At 49.2% G+C, this 13,173-nt stretch overlaps 1 long non-coding RNA gene across 1 annotated transcript; it reads left to right on the top strand.

Annotated features, from left to right (window-relative positions):
- On the top strand, window positions 4,946–12,961 carry LOC108637111. The gene is made up of 4 exons (XR_001918753.1): window positions 4,946–5,020; window positions 10,105–10,206; window positions 12,085–12,125; window positions 12,503–12,961. It is a non-coding gene; the product is annotated as an uncharacterized LOC108637111 (long non-coding RNA).

The raw sequence follows: 13,173 nt of genomic DNA, 5'->3' as shown, positions 1-13,173 counted from the left end.
TTCTTTATTTTTAAATTTATTTAATTATTTTTTTAAGTTTTTTTTTTAATGGGGACTATTTTTAAAGTTTTTATTTAGTTACAACATTGTTTCTGTTTTTTGTTTTGGGTTTTTTTTTTTTTTTTTGGCTGAAAGACATATGGGATCCTAGCTTCTCCGCCAGGGATCAAACCAGCATGCCCTGGAAAGTGAAGTGTCAACCACTGGGCCACCAGAGAAGTCTTGCATTATTTTCTTTAATCTTCACACAACCCACATGAGTAAGGATCCATATTATCATTCCCATTTCATGGATGAGAAAACAGCCTTTGATAAGTGAAGGAGGCCACTGAAGATCACACCGTGAGTTAAATTGCAAAGCACTGAGTTGAGAAGATACCTAAGGCCCCGTTCTTAGCTATTCCTGGCGCCATATTGCAAAGAGGCCCTGGACGGCTGTGAAGTGGGGGCTCCAGTGGAAAATCTCAAGATTTCTGTCTAAAACACAGAAGTCTCCTGTCTTCAGGATTGGGGTTGACTAGTTTCCCAGAGGTTAGAAACTGGGGGCCTTGGAGACGCTGCTTAGCAGAGGCCCTGGGGGCCACCAGGGGGCAGCAGAGGCCTGCACTGGCTGGGGCGGCCCTGTCCCCAGTTGACTGCAGGCTTGGGGCAGCTGTCCTGACTCAAAGCCTGAACTGCTGGTGGCCAAGAATAGCCAGGGGCTATAGTTCACGTGGGTACTCCTTCCCGGGGTTTCGAAAGCCCCTCACGTCATCCCTATCATTTCACAATCATCCTCCCAGAGCACTTTTTCCATCTTCCACAAAACAGGTCCTATCTTGGCTGGTGAGGAGACAGCTCAGGGACACACACTTCCTGCAGACAGCATGTGAGATGCTGGCCTGGGCACTGGGATTAAGAAAAAACAAACAAACCACCAAACAGGTCTTACTCCCAAGCAACCTTGTCACAGAAATAAGTACCCAAGGTACACTGTGTAAACTACAATAATATATACAGGTGTGAGATTTAGTGGCAGGACAAAGTGGGAGAAAGAGGGGCAGAATTATGTCTTAGGGACTTAGACAGAATTAGTATTTTAGGGACTTAGCTTAGAAGTGACCCGAAGGAGTGTGTCTGTATGCAGGAGTCATTTGTTCTGTGACCTGAAGCAAAGAGGCTGAAAAATCTGGCCTAGAAGGGTAAAGGGCCCCTGTTTGAAAAGTATTAGATACTATGAGAATGGGCTTCCCCAGTGGATCAGTGATAAAGAATCTTCCTGCAAGCAAGAGATGTGGGTTTGATTCCTGCCTTGGGAAGGTCACTTGGAGATGGAAATGGCAGCCCATTCCAGTATTCTTGCCTGGGAAATCCCATGGACACAGAAGCCTGGCGGGCCACAGTCGCTGGGTTTGCAAAAGAGTCGAACTCGACTTAGTGACTAAACAACAACAATGAAAATGTCAAGTGTTCTAGAAATCGTAAAGTTTGCATCTCATAAAAATTGCATCAGGGTGTGGGTTGGGACAGTTGAAGCAGACCTAACCTGGGCTCAGTAAGCTGGTAAGGGAGGGTGGTGGAGGGTGGTTGGGAGGTGATTATAGGGTCAAGTGTCAAGGTCAATGGGCTCCAGTAAATCTAATGGAGAGGAGACCCAGCCTCATCTCCCACTTCTTACAATGGCGGTCACAGTCCTTCATCCCCAGGGATGGCAGGACAGCTTGGATCAGTTCAGTTCAGTCACTCAGTTGTGTCCAACTTTTTGCGACCCCGTGGGCTGCAACATGCCAGGCTTCCCTGTCCATTACCAGCTCCTAGAGTTTGCTCAAATTTATGTCCATCGAGTTGGTGACGCAGATGCTCCCTTTCCTAAGACAGGGACTCGGGCCCTCAGGATTATCCCAGTGAGGATTATCTCAGTGGGATTCCAGGTCTCCACCCAGCCAAACCCCCTCCCTTACAAAGTCTGAAATGGGCTTGTCTGGGTAATTCTGACAACCTGGACTCTTGGCTGATAGCCTGCATGGTCCCTGAAGCTCTGTCCTCTCCCAAGAAGGTCGTGGAATGGAGTGGGCTTGATGGGGGCCCTAGAGATGCTGTCACAGGTCTATCTGCCCCCCTGCAGTCCAGCAGGCTTCTGTGGCACCCTCTCCACGGCACTGTGGACACAAGTGTGCTATACCCTGGCCATGAGAATGCCTGGGTCACGTGGGGCTCCTTTCCGGTCGTTCACTTTATTCCCAGATGACCTTTTTTCTGGGCCAACTAAGCCCAGATGGTGCTTTTAGGCAATGGTCCTCAGCACGGCCAAGGGCAGTGGGCGAGGGGAAGGGCACCGGGATCTGGGGGCTCAGTGTGTGTGGCTCCACCTAGGATGCCCAGAGGCTAGTGTTCAGGTAACCAAGCCTTTCTGGTTGAATAAGGGCCACCCTCAATACATTAAAGATTTTAGGCTTTTGGAGTTAGAAATCATTCTAAAATATAATCTCATCAATAAACCTTTAATGAATTCTTAATATGGATCAGTCTTTCTGCCTCTTTATTGACTTATTTTTGGCTGCACAGTTTATGGGATCTTAGTCCTTGATTAGGGGTTGAATCCGGGCACTAGACAGTGGAAGCGCAGAGTCCCAGCTACTAGACAGCCGGGAAATCCCCTGTATTGTCTTCTCTAGGACGGCTCTTTTTCAGTCTCTCTGTCCTGTCCGACTCTTTGCAGCCCCACAGACTGCAGCACACCAGGCTGCCCTGTTCTTCACTATCTCCTAGAGTTTGCTTAAACTCATGTCCTTTGAGTTGGTGATGGCATCCAACCATCTCATCCCCTGTCCTCCCCTTCTCCTCCTGCCCTCAATCTTTTCCAGCATCTAGGACGTTAATGGATTCCTATTCCACCAGTTTTCTAGGACTAGAAATTAAAGAAGTGGGACATGGGAACTTCCGTGGAGGTCTGGTGGAAAGGCTCTGCACTTCCACTGCAGGGAGTGAGGGGTTAATCCCTGGTCAGGGAACTAAGATCCCGCATGTACGCAGCCAAAAGATAAATGAATAGATATGAAAGTGGGAGGTGGGGCTGAATGACAATTTACGGCATTAGCGTGTCACGTTTTGACCGCATGTTATCTCACTTGTTTTTTGCAACAACACTGGGAATGTTATCACCATAGACATTTTCACTGGACTAAGGAAGAAACGGACGCTCTGACTGAGGCTTACCCCATGCGGCTAGTGAGTGGTGAACGGGGCTTCCATCAGGTTCTCTGGCGTTTAGCCCCCGGCCTCTCTCTGCTTTCTGGGGCTTCTGTGGTGTCAGAAACACCTGGGCAGCTTTGACTTTCTTTTTTCCAACAAAACTGAACTGCTTTCATGGCACCTTTTTCCCACACTGAGGGCCAACCTCCAAATAACTCCAAGACATTGAAGAGAAAGAGAGAGACCTTCGAGTCATGTGTGGGTCTTGGACAAAGGCCTATTTAAATGCATTCATAGGTCTGTTCTCCATGTAAGTCTCTTCTTAGCGAGGAAAGGAGGCGGTGGGAATAGCATTGAAATACATACATTACCGTGTATAAAGCTGTAGACTGTAGCCCCCCAGGCTCCTCTGTCCATGGATTTCCCAGGCAAGAATATTGGAGTGGCTGGCTATTTCCTCCTCCAAGTGATCTTCCTGACCCAGGGCTCGAACCTGGGGCTTCTACATTGCGGGCAGATTCTTTACCATCTGAGCTACCAGGGAGGCCCGTAATATAGCTAACGGGAAGTTGTTGCATCTGGTGTTCTGTGACAACCTGGAAGAGTGGAATGGGGGAGATGGGAGGGTGGTTCAAGAGGGAGAGAAATCATGTATACCTATGGCTGATTCGTGTTGATCTATGGCAGAAAACAATATAACATTGTAAAGCAATTATCCTCCAATTAAAAATGTGTGTGTGTGTTCAGTTGCCTCAGTCATGTCTGACTCTTTGTGACCCACTGGGCTGTAGCCCGCCAGGCTCCTCTGTCCATGGGATTCTCCAGGCTAGAATACTGGAGTGGCTTGCCATGCCCTTCTCCAGGCTATTTTCCTGACCCAGCAATCGAACCCACATCTCCTGGATCTCTTGCACTGCACGCGGATTCTTAACCATTGAGCCACTGGGGAAGCCCCCAATTAAAAATAAATAAATTTTGAAAATGCATTCAATCAGTAACTCTTTGTTTGATCCCCATGTGCTCAGCATGGGGCAATGGAGTGACCCACCAGCGTGTCCTCATGCCTGTGTGTAAAGCCCCCCAAGGGCAGGCCCTGGGACTGTCTATGGAGGACCAAGTCACACCTGAGCTCTTGCAGGCTGCCTCGGCATCCGCCTGGGGTGCCCCTCGTCAGTGGCAGAGGTGGGCAGCTGGGCAGTGAACTGTCTGCCAACACTGCCAGGTGGTTGAAGAGCTCAGAGACGGACTCTTGAGAACCTATTCATGGAGGAGGGGCAGAGTGGGGTCAAAGCAGGGGGCTGTGTCACTGAGGAGGTGACATTCGAGTTGCCCTCTGAAGGATGATATAAAGTCACCAGGAGGAGTGAGAGCTCTCTTGGCAGAAGTATGTGAACAAAGCTCAAAGACTTGGGAGTGTAAAGCACAGAAGGGTGGTACGGGGATGAAGGTACATGTGTGTGAGAGACAAGGGGGGAGGAGACAGAGGCTGAGAAAGAGGCTTTATGTAAGCTTCCCGAACAGTCTTTGGCCTCTGACTTCCCCCTTGAGCCCCTGCCTGGGGGCTCTCGGCCCAGCCCTGACCTGTATGGGCCTCTGCCTACTCCCCACAGGCTCAGAGCTTCTGCACTTGAGCCCCACAAGGGCTTCCCTGTTCCCCCAGCAGCCCCTGCCTTGACTTTGTTCTTCCTAAGCCTGTCCTAAGCTTGGCTTCCACCACGACACTAGATCCGATCCCATGGCTGGCAGTGGGGCGCGGCCCTCACAGCAGCTGCAGGGATGGTTGACTCCAGATGGAAAGTGTTTAGAGAATTCTGACGTGACATCATGCTGTCAGGACATCGTGCTGACGGTCAGTAACCGATCCGGGAGTGGCCAGGTGGACTCGTTGCCAGCTTTGCCCCTTGCCCAGGGCTGGCTTGGGTCAAGGAGTTTGGCCGGATTGGCGGGGGGGTGGGGTGGGGGTGGTGATTGGTGGCACAGGGTGGGGCCTTCTATGGGTCTAGGACCTCACCAGCAGCAGCCCAGAGGCCAACGGATGTCCATCTTCTTTCTATGAACTGAGCCCAGCAGAGGCCCTGCAATCCACGTCCAGCACTGTGGGCAAGGCCCAGTTTGGCTCCTCTTTCGCGGCTCTTCTACCTTCCCTGGGGCCTCAGCCACCTCTCCTCCCACACAAGCCAGACCGCCACCCCTAAAAGGCCACTAACACTCTGCCTGTGGCTTCTTTGGGCTCAGCTCTGCTAGCCCCGCCAAGCCTGCTGAGCCAGGTGATGACTGGGGGCTGCCCTGGCTGCTGGGCTGTAGAGTGAAAGGGGAGTCCCGCCACAGCTGACATCTGCACCCGGGCCAGGACCCAGGGCTTGTCTTCAAGGCACCATCTGTTGCCTGTGAGGGCTGAGCAGGGACAGGAGGCTGGCACCAGGGCTCAGAAGGCAGGGCTGGGAGCAGGGAGGTCACGGTGGTTTGCGAGTGGTTTGCTGCCCTTGGGGAGACAGCACCCTTGCTGCCCTCTCTTCTTCTGCCACCCTCACTCACTTGTGCAGAGTTCAGACCTGGAGCTGAAGAGTAAGAGTTAGAAGTGGTCAGCCCCACCCCCGGCTCAGGCTGGCTTTAGCTTCGCCGACATCAAGAGCATTTCCTTCTGGGGAAGCCAGAGGGCATAGCCAGATGGGCTCTAGCCCAGGCAAGCCTCCAGTGCTGGGCATCACAGCAGTCACCGCAGAATCATGAGACAGGAGCTGGACACTGGGCATGGGGCCACAGGATGGCCTGCCTGGGGTTGGAGCCCTGGCTGGCTCTCTGCACCTCCCCGGAGCAGACTAGTCTGATCACAGAGCTGGACATGATGGGAGACACCTCGGAGTGGGAACAAGCCCCCGGCTGGTCATGACCCTCAGGACAGGATGGTGTTCACAGGAACTGGGCAGCAAGAGAGCCATCTGGGCTCTTGGCTCCCTGCTGTCACCATCTGCCACTTTGCAAGGGGCCAGTGGGTTTGTGGGGCTTCCCAGGTGGCTCAGCAGTAAAGAATCTGCCTGCTGATGCAAGAGACACAGGTTCAATCCCTGGGTCGGGAATATCCCCTGGGGAAGGGCATGGCAACCCACTCCAGTATTCTTGCCTAGAGAATCCCATGGACAGAAGAGCCTGGCAGGCTACGGTCCATGGGGTCACAAAGAGTTGGACACGATTGATTGTGCATGCACACACACACAAACACACACACTGGATTGGAGAGAAGAGAGGAAAGGAAGGTGAGGGGGTCTGAAGATCAGGAGGGAAACAGAGAAGGAAGAGAGGACAGTAGAGGGAAGAGGAGAGAGAGAGGGCAGAGAGGTGAGAGAAAGGGCGACAGGTTACAGAGACCTCAGCCCAACAGAGGCTTAAACAAGAGGGTGGTTTCTCCCACATACAGCTGTAGGTAGGGGGTCCAGGGCTAAAGCTGGAACCCAGGTTCGCATTCTTTTCTACCATTCCTAACAGTTCCCAGCTGCAGCATGGAGGAAGGGGTGGGGGGAGGGCATGCCCAAGAGAGACCCAAGAGGGCGTTACACACGTGACTTCTCCTGCCAGCTCCCTGCATCTACATCTTGCAGTTGCATCTAGCTGCAAGGGAGGCTGGGAAATGTAGTTGTTGTGAGCATCCCTGTGTCCATATTAGAAAGAATGAGAAAGAAGGAGACTGGTTATTGGGACAGGAAAATAAAGAGGAAGGGAAACTCTTCGAAGGAGGAGCGGACAGGACAGGAAGGGAAAGAGGGTTAAAACCCTTCGGAGCAGCTTGTACTCATGGCCAGACCTGACCTCCCAGCACACCTGGCTCCCCCCCAGGATGACTGGGTCTAAGGATCTGCCTTAGGCAAGTTCCTTGGGGGTCAGGAGTCCTCTCTCTTCTCAAAGACTGATTAGCCTGCTTCTGGGGCCCAGACCAGAAGTGGGCTATAGATACTTTGGTGAGGTCTCTGGAGAAGGCCTGCATCTAAAACAAGGAAAGAAAATCCAGTGCAGGGTTCTATCAACTCTCCCACTTAGTCAAGAAGAGGCTCCAGAGTGTACCTGGAGGTTGTGAAGATGGGTGTGACGTCATACTGAGCCAGGATGTAAGGAAGGAACTGGTCCAGTTTCCCTCAAGGTACATGAAGGTACATAAAATACGGGACCATCTCACATGTCAGCTAGGTTGCTTTAGGCCGTCAGTAACAATACACCCAATCAGAATGTTCAGTAAAAGCATTTGATATCTTCCAAAATGAGAAGTCCAGAGGAGGGAAGTTCCAGGATTGGTTAACTTGATAGCTGTGTGATATCTGGGCTCTGATTCCATTTTTCAGATATTCTCATAGCTTTTCTGTTTGGTTATAAGATGGCAGCTGGACCTCTAAGCATTATATCCTAAAATTGCTTTCAAAGGAAGTATTTTCCTCATCAGTGTCATTTTAACTGAGAGGATAACCTTTCCCAGAAATTCTCCATCAGAATTCCCCTTCTCTTGGCTAGACTGTTGTTATTGTTCAGTTGCTCAGTTGTGTCTGACCCTTTGCAACCCCCTGGACTACAGCATGCCAGGCTTCCCTGTCCTTCGCTATCTCCAGGAGTTTGCTCAGATTCATGTCCATTGAGTCAGGGGTGCCATCCAGCCATCTCATCCTCTGCCTCCCTCTCCTCCTTTTGCCTTTGATCTTTCCCAGCATCAGGGTCTTTTCCAATGAGTCGGCTCTTTGTATCAGGTTGCCAAAGTATTGGAGTTTCAGCTTCATCATCAGGCCTTCCAATGAATATTCAGAGTTGATTTCCTTTAGGATGAACTGATTTGTTCTTCTTGCACTCAAGGGACTCTCAAGAGTCTTCTCCAGCACCACAATTCAAATTTGGCTAGACTGAGTTACATCTGTGTCCCCCAATGAAATTCTGGCAAGGGAGAATGGCATTACCCATTCCCATGGGAGGGTTGGTTTAGGCCATTCCTGATTCATTATCTGGGGCCCACCTTCTCTGAGCAACCGGATTCTGAAGAGATGAATTTCTTTTATCAAAGAAATAGGCCCCCATGTTATAGGGAGCCATGGCTGTTGGTTAGGCTTAGGGCAAACATTACTAATCACTTATAGATCTCCTCTTCTGACCGTTATTACCTGTCAAAGTTGGCACAGGAGATAAAGTATGTGTCCTCTTGGCCTTAGATAATGCGACATAAAGAAACAATTATACACGGCTGTCTTTAGTGACCCAGTCATCTTATTGCCTCACATGGTATCTTTTAAAAATTAAAAAAAATTTTATTGGGGTATAATTGCTTTACAATGTTGTGTTAGTTTCTGTTGTACAACAGAGTGAGTCAGCTACATGTATACATACACATATCCCTTCCTCTTGAGTCTCCCTCCCAGCCGCCCTCACATGACATCTTTAAATATGTCTACAAATTCTTTGGCAATCTTTCCTTCAAAGGTGGAAGCATATTCTCCTCCCCTTGAGTGGGGGATTGGACTTAGTGATTCATTTCTAATGAATAGAAAATGACAGGAGTGATGGTGTGTGAATTGTGAGACTAGGTATGAAAGACAGCGGAGCTTTCTCCTTGCTCTCTCTCGGATCACTTTCTCTGGGGAGGCCAGCCACCAGGCCATGAAGGCACTCCAGCAGCCCTACAAAGAAGTCCTCAAGGGGGAGGAACTCAACCCTCTACAGTCAGCTGAGTGAAGAAGCCACTCTGGAAGTGGGTTTTCCAGCCCCAGGCAAGTCTTCAGATAAATGCAGTCCCAGCCAACATCTTGACTGCAACCTTATGAGAAAGCCCCAAGCCAGAAACCCCCAGTTAAGCTACTCTCAAATTGCTGACTTTCTCACAGAAACCATGAGATAATAAATGTTTCTTGTTTGAAACCACCAAGTGAAAGTGATAGTTGCTCAGTCACGTCTGACTCTTTGCCATCCCATGGACTGTAGCCCGCCAGGCTCCTCTGTCCATGGAATACTGCAGGCAAGAATACTGGAGTGAGTAGTCATGCCCTTCTCCAGGGTATCTTTCCAACCCAAGGATCAGACCTGGTCTCCTGCATTGTGGGCAGACTCTTTGCCATCTGAGCCACAAGGGAAGCCACCAAGTTTGGAATAATTTGTTGTGCAGCCAGAGCTGGGACTGGGGTAAAGCAAGAGAGGAACCCAGCCCTGGAAATGAATGCCTCCTTAACTCTGTGCCCTGGCTTCATCATTTGCCTCACTTTAGTCCCAGTTCTGTGTGTGTGTTTAGTTGCTAAGTTGTCCCTGATTGTTGGCAACCCCATGGACTGTAGCCTGCCAGGCTTCTTGGTCCATGGGATTTCCCAGGCAAGAATGCTGGAGTGGGTTGCCAGAGAATCTTCCCAGCCCAGCGTTTGAACCCTCATCTCCTGCATTAGCAGGCAGACTGTTTGCAGCTGAGTCACTATATCTAGCAGGATGCGAAGTTTCATGCTCCTTTTACCTACCTAACATTTTCCAGCCTGTACTTGGAGGTCCTTGGGGTTCCAAAGAAGCTTGCTCCTTCTCCAGCTCCAAAGTGGAGCATGTGACTAAGTACATCAGCCCATTCCAGTACCCTTAGGTCATAGTGAAGGGATCAGTTGTAGTACATGACCCCATTCTGTCCAATCAGAGTAGATGTCAAGCCTTTTGCTAGGGATACGGAGACAGATACAATTCCATGCTTGTGATTGAATGAGGTAAATGCAACCAGGGGGACTTCTGATAGCCTTTGGGAGTCCTCTGAGGGGAGTCAGTTTGGGGATAAAGCTGTTAGCAGGATACAAAGAAACTGGGTCCTTGGTAATATTGTTCATTGCTAGATTAACACCTACCTAAAGCCAGCCTCTTCTCTAGACTTTTTAGCCCAGGGAGCTAAGAATTTCCCTTTAAAACTTTTAAACCCAGTTTGAGTCTGGTTTTCTGTTACAGGCAGAGGAAAGCCCAAATGTGATGTTAAACACACAGAGGAGACCCCACATGGGTTACTCACACAGACGCTGCCAAAGGTCCTGCTGTTTCACACTGTGCAGAGTAAGTATCCAGATGTTCCATCGAAGTGTTGTTTCAGCCAGATGTTGACTATATTGTAGATCCAAGGTTAAGCTGGTTTAATGCTTAAAAGCAAACACCCCTGTTCCCCTGCTCCCCCATCTGGTGCCTTCCCACTTCTAGTCCCTTCCAGGTAGTCATGTCCTACCCAAATCCTCAGGCAGGTGTTGTGATTTGTATCATGTGATACCACCTACACCACCTGTCTCCTTCCTCTACAGTTATGTGGACCAGGAATTGGTATCTAGCCCACAGAGCCAGTCTATAAGCTGGGCAACAACTCACATGTGGCTGGCAGGAAGAGATGAGCTTGAATATTTCCTTTGTCTCCCTGAACTGAGACATCCTGAAGAAGGAAGTGGTTACAGGCAGTGACAGGGCCACAGGAGAATGTTGAGCAAGCAAAAGTTATGCAGAAGAGAGAGGGGGAGTGAGCCCCTGAAAAATGGGTGGAGAACAATTAGTCAGGATAGGTTAGGTTCTGCTGTGGAAACAAACATCCCCCCTGATCTCAGTGGCTTAGCCCAATAAGAGTTTATTCCTGATGCCACATGACTTACCTGTCACCTGTGAGCAGGAAAGACTCTATACTGTGGCCACATGAGAACTCAGAGCAACAGAGACTCCCTTTTGACCCAGGCTTCCACAATCGCAGACGTAGGGGAAGGGAATTCAGCCAGTTGCACGTCAGCTGTTAAAACTTCTGGCCAGAGGTGGCACAGCCCCTTCTGCTTACAATTCACTGGCTAAAGCAAGCCTCATGGCTGTGCCTAATTTGAATATTTGTGACCAGCCTTATTGATTCCACAGAGAGGGAAGCTGGTCCCCAGGGCAGCCTCAGCCCCCACAGGTCCAGATTTCATGAGGCCCTGCCATGCTGTGGTTTGTACTCACACAAGATCCCCACCACCCTTATTATCCCACTCCTGTCCTGCAGTGCCCATCATCTCCACACACACATTTGCTTATTTCTTGCAACTTGGGATCTCCCTTGGTGACTTCCCTGGTGGTCCAGTGGCTAAGATTCCACGCTTGCAATGCAAGTGGCCCGGGGTCCATCCCTGGTCAGAGAACTAGATCCCACATGTGTATATGTGTTCAGTCACTCAGTTGTGTCTGACCCTTTGGACTGTAGCCCACCAGGCTCCTCTGTCTGTGGGATTTTTCAGGCAAGAATACTGGAGTGGGTGGCCATTTCCTCCTTCAGGGTATCTTCCTGACCCAGTGATAGAATCTGTGTCTCCTGCATTGCAGGCAGATTCTTTACCTGCTGAGCCATCAGGGAAGCCCCATATACTGCAGCTAAAGTTTCCTCTGGCCACAGTTAAAGATCCCATATGCTGCAATGAATATCAAAGATCCTGAGCGCTACAACCAAGACCCAGGGCAGCCAAATAAATAAATATTAAAAAAAAATCTCCCTCTAGGGACACTAGGGACTTATTTCCTTTGAATGCTCCTTTCCTCTGGAAAGTCTAAAGCCAGGAACTCACTAATAGTCCAGTGGTTAGGACCCCATGTGCTCTCACTGCTGAGGGCCCAGCTTCAATCTCCAGTCAGGGAACTAAGATCCCAAGAGACATGTGGTGTGGCCAAAGACAAACTAACAAAAGAAACCTAAACCCAGCACAAATCATCTTTGTGTCTCTGATCTGTAGCATAGTGAGGATCTACAGGCCCTCCTGCTTTGGGAATGTCAGGGAAGGATTCAGAGAACCTCCATTTGCACATGAAGACTAGGACCCTCTGGTAGGAATGCTCCACATCTATGAAGTTTTCTAGTGCTTATTTGCCAAGCACTGTGCTAAGAACTTTGCCTGAATTGTCTCATTTAAAATACTTTTTGACCTCACTTTGCAGGTGAATAAACTATGGCATAAAACTATGGCAACCCCCTTGAGGTATGTTTTTCTTGTCTATGTTCCTCATACTATAGTATGCATCCAAGAAAGATGGTGAAGAGGGCTTTGAGGCTGATGGGCAGCCTGGGGGACTGAGGTTCATTTTTGAGGAGACGATAGAGGGTATGTGTGGGTGGGTATGTGTATGTGGGGTGGGATAGAGTGTATGTGGGGTGAAGCTGCCTCAGGTGGGTAGAAAGCTTACTTCCAAGAAGAGACATACTTAATGGGGTAGGGGTTGGTATCTTTCAGATGCCCTTGGGCCCAAACTCAAGTTCTTCTTGGAGAAGATTGAGAAACTGAAATAAGCTGTCTTTGACTGAGTACCTATAGTGACCAAATTGTGGTCTCTAATCACCTTTTTGCTACTTTCCCAGTGGCTCAGCAGTACAGAATCTGTGTGCAATGCAGGAGATCCAGGTTTGATCCTTGGGTCAGGAAGATCCCCTGGAAGAGGGCATGGCAACCCATTCCAGTATTCTTGCCTAGAGAATCCCCATGGACAGAGGAGCCTTGTGGCTGCAGTCTGTAGGATCGCCAAGAGTCTGAAAAGAATTCAGAGACTGAGAACATATGCAAGCATCTTTTCTCACTGAAAGGAATCCAGTCTTCTTGGAGAATTGGCTGTTTCCAGGTACAGAGCAACAATTATACAAGATAAATGCAGAGCATCTTTTATCAGAAGTTAAGAAAGCTGTCAAACCTCACTGGGCTCATGTCAAAAGGGCTCAGATGCCAACCTGAAGGAGCATCAGATACAAAACCAACCAAATAAAAACCTTGCAATGAATTGAAACACATCAAATATTTTTTAAATCCATAAATTCAAAATGATAATAATAAAAGACATTTGGAAAAATAACTTAGAGAAAAATAACTCACTATTCTAAGAACTGACAAATAAAGGGAAAAGAAGTTTTTTAAAAGCTACCTATGGGGCCTCTCAATGATACAGTAAAGTTGAGGGTTAGTTGGAAGGTTTCTCACGTACTCCCCAAACTCTCCCTCTCGCTCTTTCCAGGTCTGAATTTCTACCATTAGAGACTCA

Source organism: Capra hircus, chromosome 11, assembly GCF_001704415.2.
Source record: "Capra hircus breed San Clemente chromosome 11, ASM170441v1, whole genome shotgun sequence".
NCBI lineage: Eukaryota > Metazoa > Chordata > Mammalia > Artiodactyla > Bovidae > Capra > Capra hircus.
The sequence above is the reverse complement of the archived record's forward strand: the minus strand, read 5'-3'. Positions and strand labels throughout refer to the sequence as shown.